General features: G+C 39.9%; 1 long non-coding RNA gene across 1 annotated transcript in view; it reads left to right on the forward strand.

Moving 5' to 3' along the window:
- Positions 1 to 21,530, forward strand: part of LOC139745327 (uncharacterized) — a 105,692-nt gene that overhangs the window by 30,268 nt on the left and 53,894 nt on the right. Inside the window, exon 2 of the long non-coding RNA XR_011711883.1 lies at positions 6,770 to 6,820. This is a non-coding gene — a long non-coding RNA (uncharacterized lncRNA). The remainder of the gene's footprint in view (positions 1 to 6,769; positions 6,821 to 21,530) is intronic.

Consider the following 21,530-nt stretch of genomic DNA (forward strand, 5'->3'; position numbering starts at 1 on the left):
CATGCGAGAGGAAATAAACATGGACCCAACGTGAGAAAAGAGAGATGGCCAGCTGATCTTATCTCGTGGTTTCCCCCTCTCCCGTTTTGACCACAAGAGGGTGCTGTTTATTATGCCATTGGCATCCCTCCTGTGCCCAATACCATACAGCTCTGTGAAGGACTGTGGCGCTGGGGGATGCCACCAGGGGGGCTATCGGTTTCTGAACATCCAAGGGTAGGCATCCAGGGTTCTTTGTAACCATAGGAGAGTGGTATCTGGTGGGATGCCCAGTATCATGACAGGCCCGTGTTGTCAGACTAAGCAACACAGATAGCCGAGTGTCGACAGACATTCTAGTCCATCACAGCCTTGGAGAGAGTAGTAGAAAGGAGTTTAGAGTGATGACAAGTTTTTCAAAATCCAAATGTATTATTTGTGTGTGTGTGTGTGTTTTTTTTTTTTAGAACCACTTGGTGGGGGGGGGGGGAGAATTTGGGCTTTCTTTTAAATCTTAATTAGTGAAGTTTTCGTTATATGTTGCAACGACCCAACTGCATCAGTTCAGTTTTACAGAACAAAACTGTGTGAAGATCATCATAAATTTTCAATTTAACTTGTAGTGCCAGTCCCACGTGCCTATAATCATGTTGGCTGTTTTATAGATGGTTATTTAAGAATGTTTCCACTGGTAAAACCACTTGACCTTAACAATGTCTCCTGTAGTTTGCTTTTGGTAGATGAATTTACATTTTTATCTCATCTCTCATTCTGTTCTTTCCTGGAGTTTTCCATTAAGCTTTGCATTATCCTAATCTGAAAAAAACCCCCAGATCATTTAGATTCCTTTTAGATGAGGCAGTAGGTAGTTTGGATTTGTCCACATAGCTCAGAATATGTGGGACAACCCAACAATGAGAGAAAACTGTCAGAACAAGTGAAATTTTAACAAAGTGTTATGAGAGATTGAAACTACTGTCATCTGCCACTGGAGTTTTTTTGAGTGGCAGGTTTTATTGGGGAGGACTTTCCAAAAAGATTGAACAGGTGCAACGGAGCAGTTCAGATCAATAGATTAAATCCTTCCAAACAGTCTTTCATGCTTCATGATATCACGAGTCAGGTTTTCTGTCCCCTACCCCCACCCCCCCTCCCCCCCCCCCATCCTTCACATCCCAAGAAAATAATGAAAAGTAGATACTCGTGTTGTTAGGAAATAGTGCATGACTGTTTGCCAAATCTGGCTCCCTCTTGATAAGGGAGGGGTGACTAAAAAGGGGATGAAGTAGGTTGGGTTTAAAAAACAGATAAAGATGGCATACTCTTAAGGAGCGTGATCTCAGAATGCAGTGATAACGATAGCAGTGATGGTCGAATGGTTGAAAAATGATGACTGCGCCGCGATACGGGGTATGTTGGCAGTGGGGACTTGGCGCTGCTGGTGATTTGCCGGGAGTAAAGTCGCAGACAAAGATGGATGAGAAGAAAGAAACGGTATGAGAGAGAACGGTGAGTCAAGAGGGAGATGCATCCTGCGATCGAGTCCCTGAGAATCGGTTGTCAACGCGGGCAATTGCCCGCCATGACTCACAACTGTTGATTTTATGCCAAGTTTGCCTTAGTCACGGCATTTTGTGGAAAAAGTTGTTATTTTTTTTTTGTGGGGGGGGTGGGGGGAGCGGGAAATGGTTGCGGGAGTGAAAGCTGAGGTAGGATGGAAGAGGGTGAGGAGGATTTTGTGACAACAGGAGCTTAATATACAGCCAAGGGGTGAAATTTAGTGTTACGCCCCTTCTTCTCGTAAACAACACCCAACTAGAATTACCCGTGCTTTTGACTTTGGATGTGTATTTGACGTCCCCCCCCCCAAAAAAAAAAAAAAAAAAATGAAAGAAGAGGAAAAAGGAAGAATGTTGACATGGCTTGAGTGTGCATCATGAGTTGTGATATTAGATGACATGTAAATAATGTGGAATTATGATGAACAGAAGACTATGTGATTTTTCTGTGTATGTTTATTATCGATGGTGAAATTCTGCTCCGAAACAGTTTTCCATCTAGTTCCCTCATCACGGTACCTGTGATCTTCATTGTGTTTTACCTAATTATTGATAAGTTACATTGAAAAACACACATTGTCACCTGTGTCATTTTCATGTTTAGCCTTGTTGCAAAAAAAAAGATAAGATCAACTCACTTGTATACTGCAGCCTTTAAATCTTGATATGCCCTTACAATAAGGTTAATAAAATTGGTTTGTGTGTATTTGGTGTGATACGAATGCTGGGGCAGAATCTGGGACGATTCGGGGGTGAGATTGGAGAAAGAACAAATCCGCTAACATGGGGGGTGGATGGGGAGGTTGGGGGGGGGGGGGGGGGGAACTTCCGGAGAACATCGATGAGATGACGTACAGGATGGCTGGTGATTAATTGTTTACTCCACCACGCCCGACTAAGCGTTCCAAGCAAAGAGCGACAAAAGAAAAGATACAAAAAAAAAAAAAAAATATGGATACACAGCCAAACACTTCTCTCTCTTTCTCAGGGTCGATTGCGGTCAGAAAGAGCTGTGGTAATAAACTAGGCTTTTGGTTGATTGACCTCGGGCCTAATAGACAACACCCATATAAAAGTTTTGTAATCAGGATGTACATGTACATCACTTATTTATTTCATGATGTCCCTCCCCCACACTCCCCCCCACCCCCGCACAAATCAAAAAACAAAAACAAAAACAAAAACAGCGAGAAGCAGGAATTTTTCAGATATATTTGTCCATGGCCTTGTTAACATCTACCTTGGATTGTGGATGTGGATTAGAGTTATGTTACCTTGACAACAAGCGAACGTGAGCCAGGATAGGTAGGCTCAATATCCAGCCAATAGCCGGGTGCAAGTTACCAGCAAAGAGCCAAAAGGACAGGGATGTAATTGTACTAAAATACTGTACAGAAGATAGACAATTAACCCCCTCCTGTCTGCCTTTCTCGAAGTGTCAAAGACATTTTGTCGGGTGAGTACATTACTGAAAGCTGCTTTGTCAAGATTTCATTGAAGTACGTTTTCCATAAATGTCTGGAGACATAGATTTTGGGGGCGTTTCAGTCCAGCGTTTTGTCAGATATTTTCCCCCAACAAACATTTTTAAGCTATGGAAATCCTTGCGTCTGATTGGCTGAGGGCAAATTTGGTCAGAAAATAAAAAATACTTGACAGAAATGCTTGATGAAATGCCCCCTGGATTTGAAATCTTTTGACATAATGAGCCCTTGTGATCATTAAAGGTTTTTTTTTAATTTGTTTATTTTTTTTTTTAAGTTATTTTGTCATTGTGCCATGTCTTTTCTCTTTCAGTTGTGTTGTCGTTGCTGTTGGAATTATGGACAAGACTGAGGATACTTTTCCATCTTTAATTCAATCTGTATCTCGAGAAATACCTTAACCCGTTGAGGACGGGTTGATTTTGCTACAACACGCATTTCCCATAGACACTTGCCCGAGTATACTCGGGACTCGTCCTCAACGGGTTAATGCTTGTGGATAATATTCTACTGTGTGCACTGACCCACGTGTGCTGGGAGTATGGTTTATTGTGAATTTTGATTTGCCGATGTCAGGTAATTTTGCGAGTGGTTGAATTCATGATTGAGAAAGATATTGGCAAGGTAAGAGAGGAATGTTATCCTGCTTTTCGGAAAAAAAGAATAAAAGTGTACTTTTTTTTTTCTACCCAGGAGCTGATGAACATTACATTTAAGTTATGAGAGGCAATAATATCTGGAGTTGTGATGATTTTTCCCATTATCAATTGACATCTAAAATTAGTAAGAATAAAACTCCCTGAAATGATGTATTTCGTATTTGATGTCACCATGTTTTATGTTAGCCCGTTGATGACGGGCTGATTTTGCTATAACACGCATTTCCCATAGACACTTGCCCGAGTATACTTGGGACTCGTCCTCAACAGGTTACAGAATATCATATAGAAATAACATCAAGATGAATACAAATATAATTGTGGTCTTTTTAAAGACTGTTCATCTTGTTTATCTTGTTTTGGTAGCAAACTGTCTGTAAGTTGGACTACAGGCATGATTATGCTAGATTTATTTGTTACTCAAGTTTAGATGAGTTGAATAGTATTTCTTTTTTACTTGCAGCTTTGTGTTATAAGTTGTCATACCTCAAGAGAATTGTAGTGTAACTTATGTGTATATGTTTGATATTGAATTACCTCAAATGTTTTTGTTGGCATATTCTAAATTTCTTTGCTTTTGTACAATGAATTTAGATCTATTTTCAGATGTACTTTGTCACAAAATGTTGAGATATGATTAGAAATTTTGATAAAGCCGTTATTATTGTGTAAGGTTTGTCACTTCGAAGTACAGCGAGTAAGTATCTCATCATTGGCCTTGGCCCCTATTAATTTAAAAAAAACAAACTTTGTGATGACCTGTACCTTCAGTAGGAGATAAATTCAAACACAAATGGGGGTGGGATGGTTGTGAAAGTTTTTGGACTCGTGGATAAAATACAATGTTTGTCCTTAGAAAGCATCCACAAGAAATAACGTTTTCAAGGTGAAATTAATGTAGGGAATGAGGGTAACCAAAAGTTGTAGAGTGGAATGATTGTGGGGTGAACAAATGTCAGCAAGTTGTTTTCTGAATAATTGCCACTTTGTCCGTAAGTTATTCCGTCTATCACCGGGGAAACGAGAATGATAGTGAAATGAATTTGTTTGATGAAGTCTGACTACATGATTGGGAATATAAAAAACAGACAAACCAAAAACAAGTACCTGACTTAAGTTGCGTCTATTATCATGGGATATTCTCCAATATGCCATTTGCACTTGTTTGGCCACAGGGTAGCTTTGAAAGAGTAATTGATATTCATTTTACCAAATGTATAACTCAACCACTCAATTTGTTAACACACACACACACACACACACACACACACACACACACACACACACACACACACACACTCAGGCACACAAATGATTGCTACATTATTGATGAGATTATCACTATATCATCAATTTTGATGTTCCAACAACCTGCCATGAATGTAGCATCTTGATGTCTGTTCATTAGATCCAAAATCAAACCTGCACACTTTTCAATAGATGAACTGAACATGGTGTGGAATTTCATCATTTCCACATTTCATGTAATTCTGTATTACAAACATTGAGAACAGTGTGCATCTTCATATGTTTCCATGATGTATGAAATCATACAGAGATGTGAATATCATTTCTGATGTGATAGAAGTTTGTATATTTCAGCAATTGGATTATGAAGCAAAATTAATCCACAGTCCGGTGACATCTATTGCGGTATGTGCATTTTGAGATGTGCAGCCCAGAACCTTGAAAATAAAAAGCAAAGATGGCGGCGCCGTCTCTTGCCTCAAAAGAAGTAGCAGCCCGCCGTCAGAACACTGCAAATTGATGGCATTGGAGTTAACAGATCATGAATGCAGTGTTATGGCCTTATGTGAAGCAAGGAAGTCTGCAAAGAGCAAGTGTTGATGGGGAAGGCGAATGAAGGAAGAACCAGAGACTCCAACTCTTCCGTTTTCGACGGGAGATCTCCCGCCAAAACCCATTTTTGCAAAATCTCTCGTTCTCCCGCTTGAGATTTAATTTCTCCCGCCCTGGCTCTGTGTCTCCCGTTGGAAAGGATTTCTTACTTATTGCTATTGTATGTTGAAAAAATAAGCCTTAGATAGCACCAGAGAGCATCTAGAACCCTAGGAACTTGGCGCTTCGCACACATCAACTTGGAGTCTCCCGTTTGCTAGGGGTTTCAGGCGGGAGAATCTCCAGATCAGAAGGTGCTTTGGGTTGGAGTCTCTGAAGAACCCCCAAACCCCAACCCCCCTCCCCTAAGCCCTCCCCTCCCCCCCCCCCTAACACACACAGTGATAGCACATACCCAAGTGTATACAATCATGTGCAACCTCACTTGAAATGGAACACATCTGTTCTGAGTACACAGAAGTGTCTGAGAATACCGAAGTGAAATAGCCCCACCTAGTGTTCACAGAGGAACAACCCCTCCCCCACCTTGCACAGTGGAAACCTGAAGCCTACAGCTTGGTGTCATTCAACTTCTACTATCTAGTGCGGTCATCACCATAGGAGTTGAGAAAAATGTTGCTGTTATGCATGTTCCTTTTATTTGATAATAGATGCTAGCCCATTCTTCAGTTCAACTGGGTGTGTGAGAAACTTGGGTAGAAAGTGACGAGGCTGGAAAATAAGAGAGAGAGGGGTGGGGGGAGGGGGGGGGTGGAAAATGTCAGGGAGAGTGATGCATGAATGGTTGCGACGTCTGTGAAGTGTAATGGGAATCAGCCATCCCTACACATGTGTTGAATTCAGTCACATTTGAGTATATACATGACTCATGGTGTGTCTGTGTGTGTGTGTGTGTGTGTGTGTGTGTGTGTGTGTGTGTGTGTGTGTGTTTGTGTGTGTGAGTGTGTGTGTTTGTGTGTGTGAGTGTGTGAACTGTTTATGTTGCAAGGAAAAAAAACCATGAAGAGTCATGTTATGAAGAATCCCCCCCCCAAAAAAAAAGTTCACCCCAAAAGTTCAAAAACCCTTTGTATTTACTACCACATTCTGTGATTGAATAACCATTTTAAAGCCATTCAATTGGAATCAATCTCTTTTCACAGCATCAGTTTTCCTTCTGGTTTTGTATAAAATGCTTCTTTTCAGTCACACTAGATCAATATTTTCTTTCTCTTTTACCCTGTTACAGAGCCTGAGCAAACTAGAAGAAAAGGGACGATTTTGAACTGGATTCTGTGAGGTACGTATTTCATTTCTTTCAATTTGCATCATAGATAGTTACCCATAATGACGTCAAGAGGTGGTTGCATCCAGAGTTCATTTGTGTTCATATTCCGTCAGAACGTTGACTCTTAGCTTTTAACTGCAAACCCTTTTTTGATTGTGGTAAGCCACAGAAGAAAAGCAAAATCAGGACAAATTGTCATTGTCATTCCATCTAGGTGAAGGTTTGACAATGGTATGACAATTGAGCAAAAAATAGATTTTCATTTACCAAAATTTGATTGTCATTAATTTAAAGAAATTATCTCTAGCTTGTAGGTGTAGTAGTATGTATTTTATGGAAAGCCACAGTACATTAAGGGCTACTTAGTGTCATTCTATGAAAGAAAAAACAAAGATGTCTGCTTTAAGAAAAGAAGACCAACATTTGATAGTCATTCATTGAAATTTTCAGTCATAGAACAAACAAATCAATCCCCATAACTTGTTCTATATTGTCCAAAAACAAAAACAAAAACAAAAACAAAAACAAAAACAAAAACAAAAACATGAGCGTGAAGCTATGAAAGTGTACAATTGTAAGCACATTGATATAGTTTTGTTTTTATTTTTATTTTTTAAAGATTACTGATCACTTATAATTCTTGAGAGATTATTGCTAGCACTTGTTCTAGTTGACTTGACACTGGTGATTTTTTTTTTTTTTTTGGGGGGGGGGGTGGATAGTATTGTTTTGTAAAGAAGATTCATTTGTATGGGAAGAGTCAAATTACTTTTGGAAAAGTTACAAAATTGAGCTTGCATTAATGAATCTTTGTAGGATGAAGACATGAAGCTTTTGGTGGCTGTCTGTTTGTATGTTTGTTTGTGTGTTTGTTTGTGTGTTTGTGTGTTTGTTTGTGTGTTTGTTCATGCAGCGTGTCGGATCAGAGAGTGCTACCAATATGAAGAATGAAAAAGCATCAGTGTGCGTTAACTGTGATAACTGAATCCATTTGGCAGATTTTTGTAGAGGATTGCCGAGCAGCTTTTGTTGTTGTGTTTTTAGTGAAAGCATTTGGCGTGATGCAGACTGGGAGAAACAAAATAAAGCAGGCGATAAAAGGATTGACTACACCGGTTACTTTTTGAGAGAGAGGTAGAAAAATCGAGAAGGAGATTCGCCATCAATTATCAGTCTTAGGAAGAATGCAAAGTGTTGATTTGTGTTCAGTTGGAAAATAATCACGGGCTTGTGGTCCATGTCCCGGAGAGTTCAACGACCTCACTTTATCTCATTCAGGGCTTGGCAGAAACCATTATGAGACGAGACCTCGCGTACCCTTCTGAAAAATCCGCCCTGCGGATTGTTACGGTGGGGGGGGGGGGGGGGGGGAATTGCATTTGAAGGAGTTCCTTGCACTTGGATGTGTAGTTGTGCTTCCAGACCGATCATATTTTTTGTATTTCCAGTCACTGTGTTTCAATGCAGCAAACGACATGTTATAGAGTGGGTGTTGTACTTGTCACTTGACGCACCCCTTTTTTTTGGGGGGGGGGGTTGGGGGAAGGTGGGGAGGGGACACTTTCAGCATTAATATGGGCTTGCATAAATCGGCGTCCATGGTGAGAGAGAATGTACACAAAGTCTGGCAGAACCATGGATATAGAGTCTTAAAACCTAGACTCCATCTGTTTGTCTTCCTCTCAAAGTAACCAGCCAGGGAGAGGTTGTTGTTGTTTTTTGTTGTATGTTGGAAAAGTTAAGATGACTGGTGAATAACATCTAATGAAACAAAAAGAAAAACAAGACAAAAAATTATTCTGCATTCAAGTATCATACAGTGTTGTAGCATTGGTTTCACTGATTACTCTATGATGTTTCATTCAATCACTTTCTGTAAGCTTCTTATAACCAATACTTTTTTTTTTTTTGGGGGGGGGGGAGGGGGAGTTGTCCATAGTTAGAAACACATAGAAAGACAATGTACCTCAGTTCGTTCTCAGCCACATATCTGAAGCTCCTGGCAGTATGGGGGTAGACACTGTAATGTTTTTGTCTCAAGAGGGAGCTGTGGGCATTTGTTTACATATTGTATATTAAACTCTGCTCCTCAGCACACTGTGGGAGATGAGATAAATACACACACTGCTTATAACACAGATCTCGGGCAGTAGTCAAACACTTGAAATGGAGATCAGGAAGATTCACCTCTTGTGTCCATAAGGACCGTCGTGAGTTCACCCCAGATTTCGCTATTATGCTACCCCAGGGCAAGTCGTGATAGTTTCTTCTGATCTGTTATTGGAAGCAGTGTACTTTTCAAATTATGTCTTCCTCCCTTTCATACATTACACAATGCATTGAGAACATACACACTAGACTGCTTATTGTGCATCTGTCTCCCTATGAGAAGCAAATGCCATATTAGGGTTTGAACCCTAGACCTTTGATTCAAAGCACAGTGCTCAGTCCACTGGACCAGGATACCTCCCTGTAAACTGACAATTTACTATTGGTCCAAACATGGCTGTCTATACTGCAGGAGTAGAAGAATACTGGTTCATAAGTAGAATTATTGACAACACAGTACGATCTTTGCTGTCATACATAGCAGAGGGTGTCTCGCATATTGACGCATGTCAGACTGGAAGGTTCATCACGAAAAATAAGAAAAACATCAACAAGTGTAGCAGAGGGATCATACGGCAAGACGTACGGTGCGTACGGTAATTACACTCATGCACTGTTACCAGTAACATGTGTGTCTATTGTACCATGCTTGTATGCACAGTGCTAGCCTTTTGCAAAAGGCAGCTCGCTATAATTTCAGCACACGCACACAGAGAGCAATGGACTTGCACACACAGCGCGCAACGGGTTAGCGCGCTTCGATCCGATCGCTGTGTGCACGCGAGTCCATTGCAAAAGCCTCTCTGCAGCTGCTGCCTTTGCCAAAGGCTTGCTACTAGCTAGCTACAGCACAGTGTAGCTATGCTATCCTAGCTGGTCTCGCACTCTTGAAATGAAGAGCAAACGAACGACATGGATATGCATGCATGCTTCACACATCGTTCATATTTACGGGCTGTTGGTAGCTTGGTAGACTGACATCGGTAGCATACAGCAGTGCTATTACAGCTGTTGTCTATGGCCAGATTGATACATCGTTACTGCACAAGGCCGATGTAAGTGTATCTCGTATTTGCAGCTTTTGTGGGTGTCCAGATTGAAAGATCGCTCTTTTATCCGTAAGTTCTAGTGATTGCTTACCTTCCAAACGTCGATGGGCATACATGGCCCCAAGTTGGCCTTATAAAATTGGGTGTACATGACGGATTTTTTTCCTCGATTCGACTGTACCCGTGTATACGACGCACCCCCGATTTTCAACGTTTTCCGACGAAAAAATAGTGCGTCTTATACACGGAACTTTACGGTAGATAGGAAGTCCATAGTGTTAAGAGTTACAATGATATAGTGGATAATCTATTGTATGGAATTATATTTCACATCGAGCTATTTTGAAATGTTAAAACTTGTATATTTTGTCATTCAGATGGACATGTTTTGATCTACAGTAGATCTGACTATTGGACCCCAAATTGTGTTTTGAAGAGGGGATAGCTGTTCCGTAAGAAATGGAAACCAATTTTGCCTGTGGTAAACAGTAGAAACAGATGTCCATTTTGTCCGCTGAGGTTTCGGATGGCAAGTGATGGGAACCAAACTTTATTTCCGCTTATCATGAATAAAAACTTCAGTTAGCCCAAAGTATGCGCTAGCTAGAAGCTAAATTGTGTTCTTTATCAGTCATTATAATACAACAAGAGCATCCCTGGAAAAAATGTACATATATTAATCCATTTTTTGAAGAGATCACGTCGTATTCATACTCTTCAAGCCAGGACACTCTATAACCAACAAATGTTTCTGGATATTTAAAATACAGAACCCTAAATAATTTATTGATATACTTATAGATTCATACCATTTGGGTTCATTGTTCAATTTGATTGCTCTACAAGGAAGAAGCCATGGTAAAACTGCAAATTCTTTTACTATTTATGTTTTGTGCATTAAAGTTTTCTGCAATTAAAGTTTGCCTATTTTAATATATATATATATATTTATATATAATTTTTTTTTTTTAATGATGCAGTGGAAATCTATAGGAAGAAACAATAAGGCGCACAAATGTACATGTAGGTAATGGTCTGCATATGATGATGTCTGATGATACGAAATCAGACCAAAGACAGGAAACGAAGATGCAAAAAAAGCTATCAAGTTCTTGCAGTTAACAATTTATTGAGGGTTAATGTGGCAGGTGCTATTCAGAAGAGAGAGAGTGTGGACCTTTGCATGATAAACAAAGAGAATTCAAAACTATGGCAGCTCTGCTTTCACTGTTACCTCTGTTGAAGTCAATGTCAGCAGGACTTCAAAACAAAAGTATATCTCTCACATTTGAGTAGCAACAATGCAGATCATCTTGCCTTTAGAGTCAATATTGTGTTTGATAATATACAATTGGACATAGAACATGGTGCTCCCCCTTTTCGTACCCTCTCTGTTTGGGTAGATGTTGTGATTATATCAAAGAGGAAACATGTGTAGCATTAGGCCATGCATTGACTCTTTGGTCGTTTTCACACCTATCGAGAAACGTAATTGTAATGCCGAATTACTAACACGATTGCAATTACGATTCAAATCATCATGTATTCGCACGACCGAGGAAGGCTTCATGGATTCTGTGGTTGTGAATTATAGAGCGAGGAGGGGAGGTTTGGTTTCTTTCCAAGTTCCCATCAATCGCTCTTGAGCCGCAAATAGCATGCGCTTTGACTGCAGTGCGAGCATTCGAGAAACGCGGCCTTTCTGCGGAAGTGGTTGAAAGGTCACCGTAAGCTTCGCCCCAAAAATGTGATTGGAGGTCAATCCGTTCACACAACTGTTCCGCTCCTGAATTTTGGCAAAATGTGATCGGAAAACACCTCCAGATCATTTGCAACACAATTGGAATTATGATTCAAATCACCCTCAGCGATTCCAGCTGGCATTCACACAGCAAGAATGCTCAATTTTAAACACGATTCTAGTGATGCATCATCACAATCATGTTGTAAATTAAGCGCTCTTCATACGTGTGAAAGCAAGGTTAGATTCATATTGTGCTGTCCATTTTTTCTTCCCCCTCACCCCAGCCTTATGCACCCCTTTACACTTCTGCTGCTGCACCCCTCTCTCCCCATCTCGTCCTCCCCTACCCCCCCCCCCAATCCAGCCATCTGACCCCAGCATGTCCCAGCCAATCTCCCTCCCAAAATAAACCCAATCTAATCCGACATATCAGGTGCGCATGACTTGGGTGCTTCATTCGGACATGAACTTGAATGTTCCCAAGCCAGGCTATCCTTTTCCGTGGTCTAAAGTGAGATGAAAGAAGTGGGGGGGGGGGGGGGGTGACAGTGGAGAGAATAGCCTTAGAATGCTCGGTAGTGGTGACATGTGCATTATGTGGGGTGAATGAACTTCTGGCTTTCACTGAACAGGTGCATAGTGGAGAGAGAGAGGAAGAGAATACACACACACACACACACACACACACACAAACACATACACAATATAAGAGGCTTATAGCAGAGACATAGTAGGCATATGAGTGAGTGGGGAACATAAGGATGAGAGAGGGAGAGAAGAAGAGAAATATGGAAAGTGCGAGAGAAAAAAAAAAGTGTGCAGAGACAGGGCCCAGATGTTGCATTTAGAAGTTGGCTTTTTTTGTAATTGTGTGTGTGTGTGTGTGTGTGTGTGTGTGTTTTGTAGCTATTGTGAGTTTAACGGAAGAGCATTTTATCAGAGTTCAAAAACATCGTGCCAGAATTGCTGATGCAAAGACAAACAGTGAGTGTTTTGAGTCGATCCTGGTTTAGATGTCCAGGTGCCTAGGGAGGGCGAGTCGTCATGTGTGAAAATCAACCCTCTGTCTATGTTCATCGCTTGGCTCAGTTTTAATGAAAAGTTACAGGGAAGGGGGGAAAGAAGTGGAGAGAATAGATAATGGCTGTTGGAAAGAGGTGACATTAATTTGGCCGGACTCATGTTGGCTTAGATATTTACATGTATAAAGGATAACTAGATTAGCCTATCAATTTAGGCTACTTGCGGTCTGCGAAAACTGTACTTCTTTTTCGAAATTCTTTGCAGAGCACTTGTAAACCCTTAAGGAAATCATGTCCATTGCGCTCAGGCAACTTGTCAAGTACAATGCCATCTCATGTTCAAGGTGACGATATTCAATTGAATAAAATCGCATGAACAGAACAGAGGTGAAAGTTTCAATGGAGTGCCCGCTGTCAGATAAATTATTTGAAGTTTATGGTGAATTATTTGTCTCTGAGGAGATTAGCAGCGATCTATTATGAACTATATCGGTAAATCTAGTCAGCTGGACTTACTTGTAATTTGGAGTAGCGACATTTCACATCCTCTCCGGGTTGACTAGATATACCGATATAGTTCATGTGATGCTTTACCTGGGTGACTGAGACCACTCACAGACATATATTCCATTATAAATGTCTGTTGTATGTGCGTTATATCATGTCATATAATAATATAGTAAGTGGTATGATTTTATATCAAATTATGATATCTCATTTCAAATGTTATTGTATTATATTGTAACAAGGTTGAGTTTGAGCTTAGTAACAACAAAACATATTCACATGAGAATATGAATACATAATGTACATTTTTTCATTTTCCCCAGTCCGGAAAAAAAAAGGGGGGGGGGTGGAAGGATTATGATTTATGATTAGGAAATTGTAAGAGAGGTGAATGTGGACTTTAGGGCGGCAAAAGTTGAGCCCTTGTGATCCCTTTCCAAAAATAAAGCGTATCCACCTTATTCCTGGCTCAAGGGAATATACAGTCTCATGTTCTTTATCCACCATTTTTTTTTTTTTTTTTTTGATGTCTGATCTTCCAGCATATCGATATATGTTCCGCTGCTAGACTGCAAACCTGTACTTGTGGTCCTATAAAATGTTTTATATCAAAGTCGCTGGCACTGCGGAGTCAACATTATCATTCCACTTCTTCTTTTTTTTTTCACTCTCTGTTACCTCTGACCTTGTGTACTTTTTCGAAAGTTCAAGTCTTTCATAGGGTGCATGGGTGCCGAATGAAAATGATTATCTTCCATCCTAAAATCTATCACTACGCTTAATTCCCTCGTTTAACCTGCCGTCCTGCCCCTAGACTTCTTCCCAGTTGTTTTAAAGTGAAAGGGAGGATGAACCGGCGGTGCCTTGTTCCAATTACCTCTCACCCTCTGTACTTTTTTCAGGGTTCATGCTATTTTGGGGGAGGGGGGGGGGGATGGACTTTCTGTGAAATGATTATCATTAATCCAGAAGTATGTTCCGCTTTATGATTTGATAAATTCAGATTTTTCACGTGGCTGGTAGTCTTTTTCTTTCTGTGCAGTCTCTTCCGCGTACGTGCAGAATCACAGGGGCACAAGATCTCCGAAAGCTTGTATCGATGAATATGAAGACGTGAATGCAAAGCAAGTTTACATGTAGAGTAGTGCAGAAATGGCCACGTCCACCATTTTAAATGCCACATATCTCATATGTTTGATACATCCTCAATGTTCTTGCTGATATATTTGGATAGAAGATGCATGAGAAAGTCTAAAGATAGGAACGATCATCTTTACATCCGGTTACCGAGTAACACGCAAACTTGTTTTTTGCCCAACTGCATTTTTTTCTTCCATCCATAATGTATTAAACTTGTTATCGTTGCGTGCGGCCTGTTCAGAACTGTAACCAGAAATAGGATATTTTTTGCCTTTCTTTTTTCTTAAAAAAGAAATCAATCAGGGCATATGGGATGGACCATTGCAATTTGTTAACGGTGAGTAAGTAATGATCGTGTAAATGGATGGTATTTGATTGTTCCTGGAGGCTTCTTTCAGCCCTTGCTATGCGAAAAGGTTTTTGCATAAGGAAATTGCAAGGCAGCGATTTTTTTTTGCCACATGTCAACTAGAGAGAACTGTGATTTTAGTAATAGTGCGTACAAAAACTCCTTGAGCGGGGATATTTTCTCACTAATTTTCGGGGAAAATGTGATTTGCCACAGCATGCTTATTTTGTGTGATATCATCCGTGCCTCGGGGCTAGCCGAAGTTCATTCGTATCCGTGACAAGCAGGTGTAGTTATAATCTTACCTGTATAGAATGGTCACCTCTGGGCAGGTATAGGAAAATAACCGCTATAGATAGGGTGGTTTGGCAACCAGAGTTGGCCATCTTTTCTGAGTGCAAGGTATTATAGGATTTTTTTTTTCATTCAAAGGGAACATTTCAATGGCCACTGTCTTAGGCAAATGGATACAGTAGCCACATAACATACTGTACTAGCTGTTATTTTCATGAGAGTTTAATTTTTTTTAACGCATTTCGCAAATCACGGTTGGGCTGTGAACTTAACAACGCACAAAAATATTGCGAACGGACAGGCATTAGTGCACTTTCAGTAGCCTCAAAGTCAAAATCGCAAAAACAACTTCCCTTGAAAATGTCTGTGATCTCCTCATTTGTGAAAATATCTGTTCGCAAAAATAAAAGCTTTTGCAGTATACGGTACATTTGATTTTGCAGAGTTATCTAGTAATATACATCAAAAGCAGAATCAGGAATTGGGGAGTTTGTGAATTAGTGTTCAAGATCATTCTCTGTAGATTCAAGTAAATGATTTTTGGAACTTCGCTGAAAGTTTCAGCGTTTGAGTTCAAGAGGATCCATTTGATATCTGTTGCATTGCGCACTGACTGATGTAGTATGTCATCATATGCATGATGGTGTACAAATTCATTCTCGAAACAAGATCAGTAACACTCCGCTGCTGCTTTTTGTCACCTAAGTAACACGAACAAGCAAAGTCACAAGTGAAAACCGATCTTGTATTCCAGCTGCTGCACACAAGCAAAGAAAGGGCAAGTGTCCTGTGTCTTGTCGAACTTCAATTTTTTTGTTTTTGTTTTTTATTATGGTAGAAGGAGCTAACCAGTTTGCAGATTTAATTTCTGCCAGGCAGCGGTGATGGATAGATATGACGAGCATATGTGTCTGCGAATCACTGACCGAGAATCGTCTTAAACCTGACCTAGCCTGCTAATCTTTCTCTATCAGATGCAGTATCGCATGATAATGAATGCGTTTTTCTTTCCCTCTCGTTTGTCTTTACGAAGCAAATAATTCATCTATTTCACATATCCCCTTTATGTGGGACATCTCCGAGATGTGGGATAAACCAAGGGGGCTTACGTGTGTGAGTGTGATCGCAGAGGGTGGTTCGTTGCCCCCTTGCAGGGTCATGTTCTCCATTAGTCTACTCTTCCAGCCTCCAGACTGTGGTTTCTTTAATGATCTTAGCGCAGCAGAAGCTTTTGCTAGTATTGCAATCATTATCATAATTATCTTTTTTCTTGTTGACCAGCGAAGACCTCTGGGGAAATTATCAAACCGTCTGCTTTGTATCGGCAGCTCTGAATGTGACTGCGTATTATACTGCATTGAAGAAGCATTTGATGGAACAGCATGTCAAGATGGCATATGAATTTTCTTCAAGTTGTCTGCCCTCCGTACAAATGAAATTTGTACAATCGCAAATGCTGATCTGCAATTTTAAGAAACATGTTGGAACCGCACTGGACAGGTGCGATTCCTGCTGGTTCCTTTTTTTTTCTGACATGCTACATATGTCCGCCATTATCTTCCCACATCCAGCAAAGTGCGGTCTTTGACCATTCAGCTTTGTAACCTTGCAAGATCACAATGACTGTATAAAGGGCTTTTTACACTTGCAAATTTTTGCTTAGTCCCGTACCAACGGTGGGGCTAAGGGGGGCGTTAGCCCCACCGTTGGTACCGGACTTTCCTTAGCCCACTTTCTGTTTACACTTGTTTTTGCCAAAGTGGGCTAGCCCCACCGATAGTCCCGTACTATCTGGCCCTGCAAAATAGCAGGGTTAGCACCGCAATTGCGGTGCCAAGCAAGCGAGTGTAAACAGAACGAAAAAATAATCCTGGGCTAAGCGACGGAGACGAAGTCCGACCCCCACTGACCAATCAGAAATTAGGTAATCAAGGGCTGCCGGTGCGTGCGTGAACGTGTACAGTACACAACGTAATCATGAATATTCATGTGGTTTGGAAAGTACCAGACTAAGAAATACGAGTGTAAAAAGGTCAGTTTTCTCCTTAGCCTGGGACAAGAGCTTAGTACAGGACTATTTGGCCAGTGTAAACAGCTGAAAAAATTGGTACGGGACTAATGATAGTCCTTGGTCAGAGAAAGTACGGGGTTAAGAAACACAAGTGTAAAAAGGGCTTAAGAAATCTATGGAAAGGAACTGCCGAATAGAGGAAATGAATTTGCAATTTGCATTTTATAATGCAATGTTATTATTATTTTTTCCCAAATGGACAGTAGGTGTTGATTACTTGATTGAAAAAACTTGAAAAAAAAATTACAAAGCAGGAAACATAGAAACTCTGTCATGCATGACCATAGAAAGTCTCCTATTTTGTTAAAAAGTATCGTTCTGACTGATTTTCAAAGAAATGCATAATATAAACATATTTGTACATACAATTTGTATGTACGTACACATGAGCATACATGTGCCTACATACTTATACTCACATTATACAAACAGCCATACATAGATACATACCGTCCATATCTTTACAACAGAAGGGTGCATTTAATGGAGATAAACTCTTAACATGTATGTTCATTATCTTAATAAATTACGACAGATCCATCCCAGTCTGTGAGCTGAGACTAGCATGCCTCAATGTCATGGATTTCAAGTTTTTGCAGGGTAGATTTTTCCCTCCCTACAAAGTCCTAGGTTCCTGGATGAGTCAGCCACACAGGAAATGAACATTTAGTCCTCCATTTGTAGGCCTGTATTTCCTCGGGCTGATCTGCCTTTAAATTTGATGATCAACAAAAGAAATATGTTGATTTAAGATGAGAGCTTTTTATAAGAGATTTTTTTTTTTTGTTTTCGTAAGTTGGGGATCTTTCGTTCACATTTCATGTTCACAAGAGTAAGGACCCCCCTCCCTTCAATTATAGTGACTGTCCCGGGCTTGTGTTTGATAGTAGAATTCAAGCATGTGTTACTAATTTTGTCTGTGCTTAATATTGTGGGTTTTGTTAGGGGTTATCCTTTTACTTATTTGTTTTGTATTTTATGACTTGTTCAGAGTTTCCATTTCACTTGATCTTTTGTTGTTGTTGTAGATCTTTGAATTTTTTTTTCTCATTGTTATTCTGACACATACTGAACTTTGCAGTGGCAGTAATGGTAGTAATGTTAACAATAAACAAATAATGCACATTGCCTTGGGTGTTAGTAAAAACTATTCTCCACCTGTTAAAGGCATAATTTACCATTTGCAGATGAAAAATAAAAACAGCTTTAGTGCTTGAAAATAGTTCTAAATTGTGAGTTACGGATAGAAACAACCACTGTAAAAAGTTGGTATGATCAATGTTAAGTATTGTTAAATATTCAAAATGTGAACAATAGTTATATCAAAAATGTTTCTAGACTAATCTGTCTCCAGTTACGGTTTATTATTGAGAAAAATGGTGATATCTCCTTATATTTTAGGCTTTAATGCAAACAGTTTTTTTCCATGGTAGGATATTTTGTGATACAACTGACCTACACATACGCATTAAATGTGATATCTTGAAAATTTTAAGATCACTGCTCCCAAAGGTAAACAGTACCTTTCATGCTGGAACAGTCAGAAACATATGAGGTGAGGTGGAGTGTGGTTTGGACTGTTCAAAAGTTATTGAGGGTGGGTAATTTTGCTAATGCCCGACCAAGAAATGGACATTTTTTTTTTCTTTTTTAGTAATGTGGTGACATGATTTGAATTTTGTTTTGTTTGGAATTAGCTCCTTTGCAGTGTTTGGATGTAATCACTGGCTGTACTAATGATCTTTGGAGAATTAAAGGGATGGTACAGTATTGGTAGAGATGAGAATTGGGCTTTCGACTTTTTGCAAGATATCAAGAAAACGCTTATGCAGGGGTACAGAGCATACCATTTTAAGAGGAATTCAAAGTTTATTTGATGAAAATCGGGTTTGGAATGACTGAAACATCCAAAACAAAGTAAAACAAAGCGATTGTAATAAAGTGTGGGTCCCACACTTCATTAGAATCACTCTTTTTTTGGATATCTCAGCCATTTCAAAACCAATTTTCATCAAATAAACATTGAATTCCTCATAGAATTACATGCAGTCTTTCATATATCATAAGAGGTTTCTCATTATCTCACCAAAAATGTTAGAAACCTGAAATTAGGTCTCAACCAAAACTGTACGATCCCTTTAAGGTAATGATGGTCCACATACCAACACATTGGTAATGGTTACATTTAGAAAGTGTTTATGTGTGTGTGTGTGTGTGTGTGTATGAATGAATAAATTACATTATCAAATTAGGCACATACATTTATATTGTTATGTATACTTTAGTACACACTTATCATATAATCTATTTTGGTTCACTTTTTGAAATGTTGTGGGGGCAGGTTGCTGGAATATATTCTGATCAATTGGAATAATCACAAGTGCTAACAGCATAAAAGTGCAGAGATTTTTAGAAAATTTATATAACTTGGAAAGTTGCATAACAAACAAATTGCACAACTTTGTGTGATTTTTTTTGAGGCTTCACATGAAGGTTGCCTTTCCAATTTGCAGTGAGAAACCTCCTTGTTGGAAACCCTTGTTTGCTGTTATGTGACATCTTCTTGATTTCTGTATTTGATTACTTCTCTTGGACATCGTGTGACATTTGGAATTGTGAGATTTGTGCCAGCTGGCCCGTACTTCAAATATATCGTGAAGTTATCTTAAACACACTGCTTTTAAAAAGAAATGTGTTTTCTTGTCAAGTGGCAAACCTGTATTAGGTATAGTTGAATTGGGAATTTTCCTTCATGGTGTGAACCTTTTTGGTAGAGTGATTGTTTGCTCAGGAGGAATCCGCTGGATTGGTTGGAGTTCTTGATTCTAGAGAAACGAATGACTTTAGTGGCATTCGCACTCCCCTGAAATGAATGTTTTTGGAAATCAGTTTTTGCTAGCATATACGAACGCCCACTCTCATTAATTTGTGTGCATGGACACACATAAAAAATAAAACAAAACTGTTAACTCTGGCGACTTGCATTGCAATTGCGAAAGTCAGTCCTGCTTGATAAAAAAAAAAATCTCTCATGATAATCTGTTCTACGCGGGACCTTTATCGAATCTTGTTATCCCATAATGTAACTTGCCGCAGTATGTCCGCACACGGCGGATGCCCAGGGTCACGTTACATTTCAGTTTGAAAACAATGTCTCACAATCTCTACCTCAGCCTCGCCACAATGCTTTGACACGTGAAAGTAAACTTAGAAAAGCAGGGGCAGTGTATTCAGCAGAAAAAAAGAAGAAGAAACGAAGATGAAAGTGTTACGATGATGAAACACAGTCGGTGCAAAGGAAATGAAAGCATCGCGACACAGAGCCTGAGAGAGAGAGAGAGGGAGAGAGCAGATGAAATTGAGGAGAGAACATAGATAGGAGAGATACGAGCGAGACAGATCTAGAAGGTCGTCGACGGGAGTTTAATGACACCATGTGCAAATGGGGTGGCTCGGGTCAAGTCCTTGTAGCTAGGATTTGTAGATTTCGCTGAAACATTCATTCTGGCATTTGCAGACAATCTTCGTAGATTTCTTCTCCCCCCTTCCTCCCCCCCCCCCCCCCCCCAATTTTCTTGCTCGCTCCTCCGTCAAGGCCACAGAAAAGTCTCCCAGAGTCCCCCCCCCCCCCCCATCATAGTTTCCCCTCAAGCACAGGGGCATCGGGAAGAGGAAAGCGTGCGTTGAACTACACGAACATCTTAAATTTCCGGGAGAGACTTGGGGAACATTTTTTTTTGAGTCATTATATACCGGAGAATTCCCTCAGAGAAATGGGTGTTGATGTGGCATGCAATGTGTACTTAATTTGTTTTGCTAGATTTGCTCCGAGAAGTGTTTTGTTGATTAAGGTGTTTTTTTTTTCCCATTTGGTTCCTCTCTCATCCATTGCATGATTTTCCCCATCCTCTGCCTTGCACAGAATCGAAAGTTGCCTTCTGACTGCGAAATAAATGCAGCAGTGGTCGTGATAAATATTTACTGGTTAGTGATGTCGTGAAGCAAGATTGAATTGCGCAAAAGATTGATTGGCCAAGCCCAGAAGTTCAAAGACATTACTCATGGTGTTTTCCAGTTATGCGTAACACAAGCCATAAATATAACCATAATTGGCTGTAATGTCCATGAATACCTGGGCCAAATATAAGTACAGAGCTTGACGGGGCCACTAAAAATTGATGTCTGGCCAACAAACTTCCGAATAGCCCGATTAGATATTCAGAGTCTTTTTTTTTTTTGGGGGGGGGGGGGTAATTTCCTTTTGTTTTGGACCACCACATTTCTTTATGTGGATACCAACATTTGAAATGCGCAGATTATAGTGGCACAATTGGGCTACCAGAGGAAAAAGTTAGTGTCTTTGTTTTTCGGCAGCTCCAATATCAAATCTCTCAAGTTGATGAAAAATTGATATATCGGATTTTCATTTAAACTCTT

This window comes from Diadema antillarum, unplaced genomic scaffold (genome assembly GCF_040938485.1).
Source record: "Diadema antillarum isolate AM-2024a unplaced genomic scaffold, OU_Dant_1.0 seq00001253_RagTag, whole genome shotgun sequence".
Classification (NCBI taxonomy): domain Eukaryota; kingdom Metazoa; phylum Echinodermata; class Echinoidea; order Diadematoida; family Diadematidae; genus Diadema; species Diadema antillarum.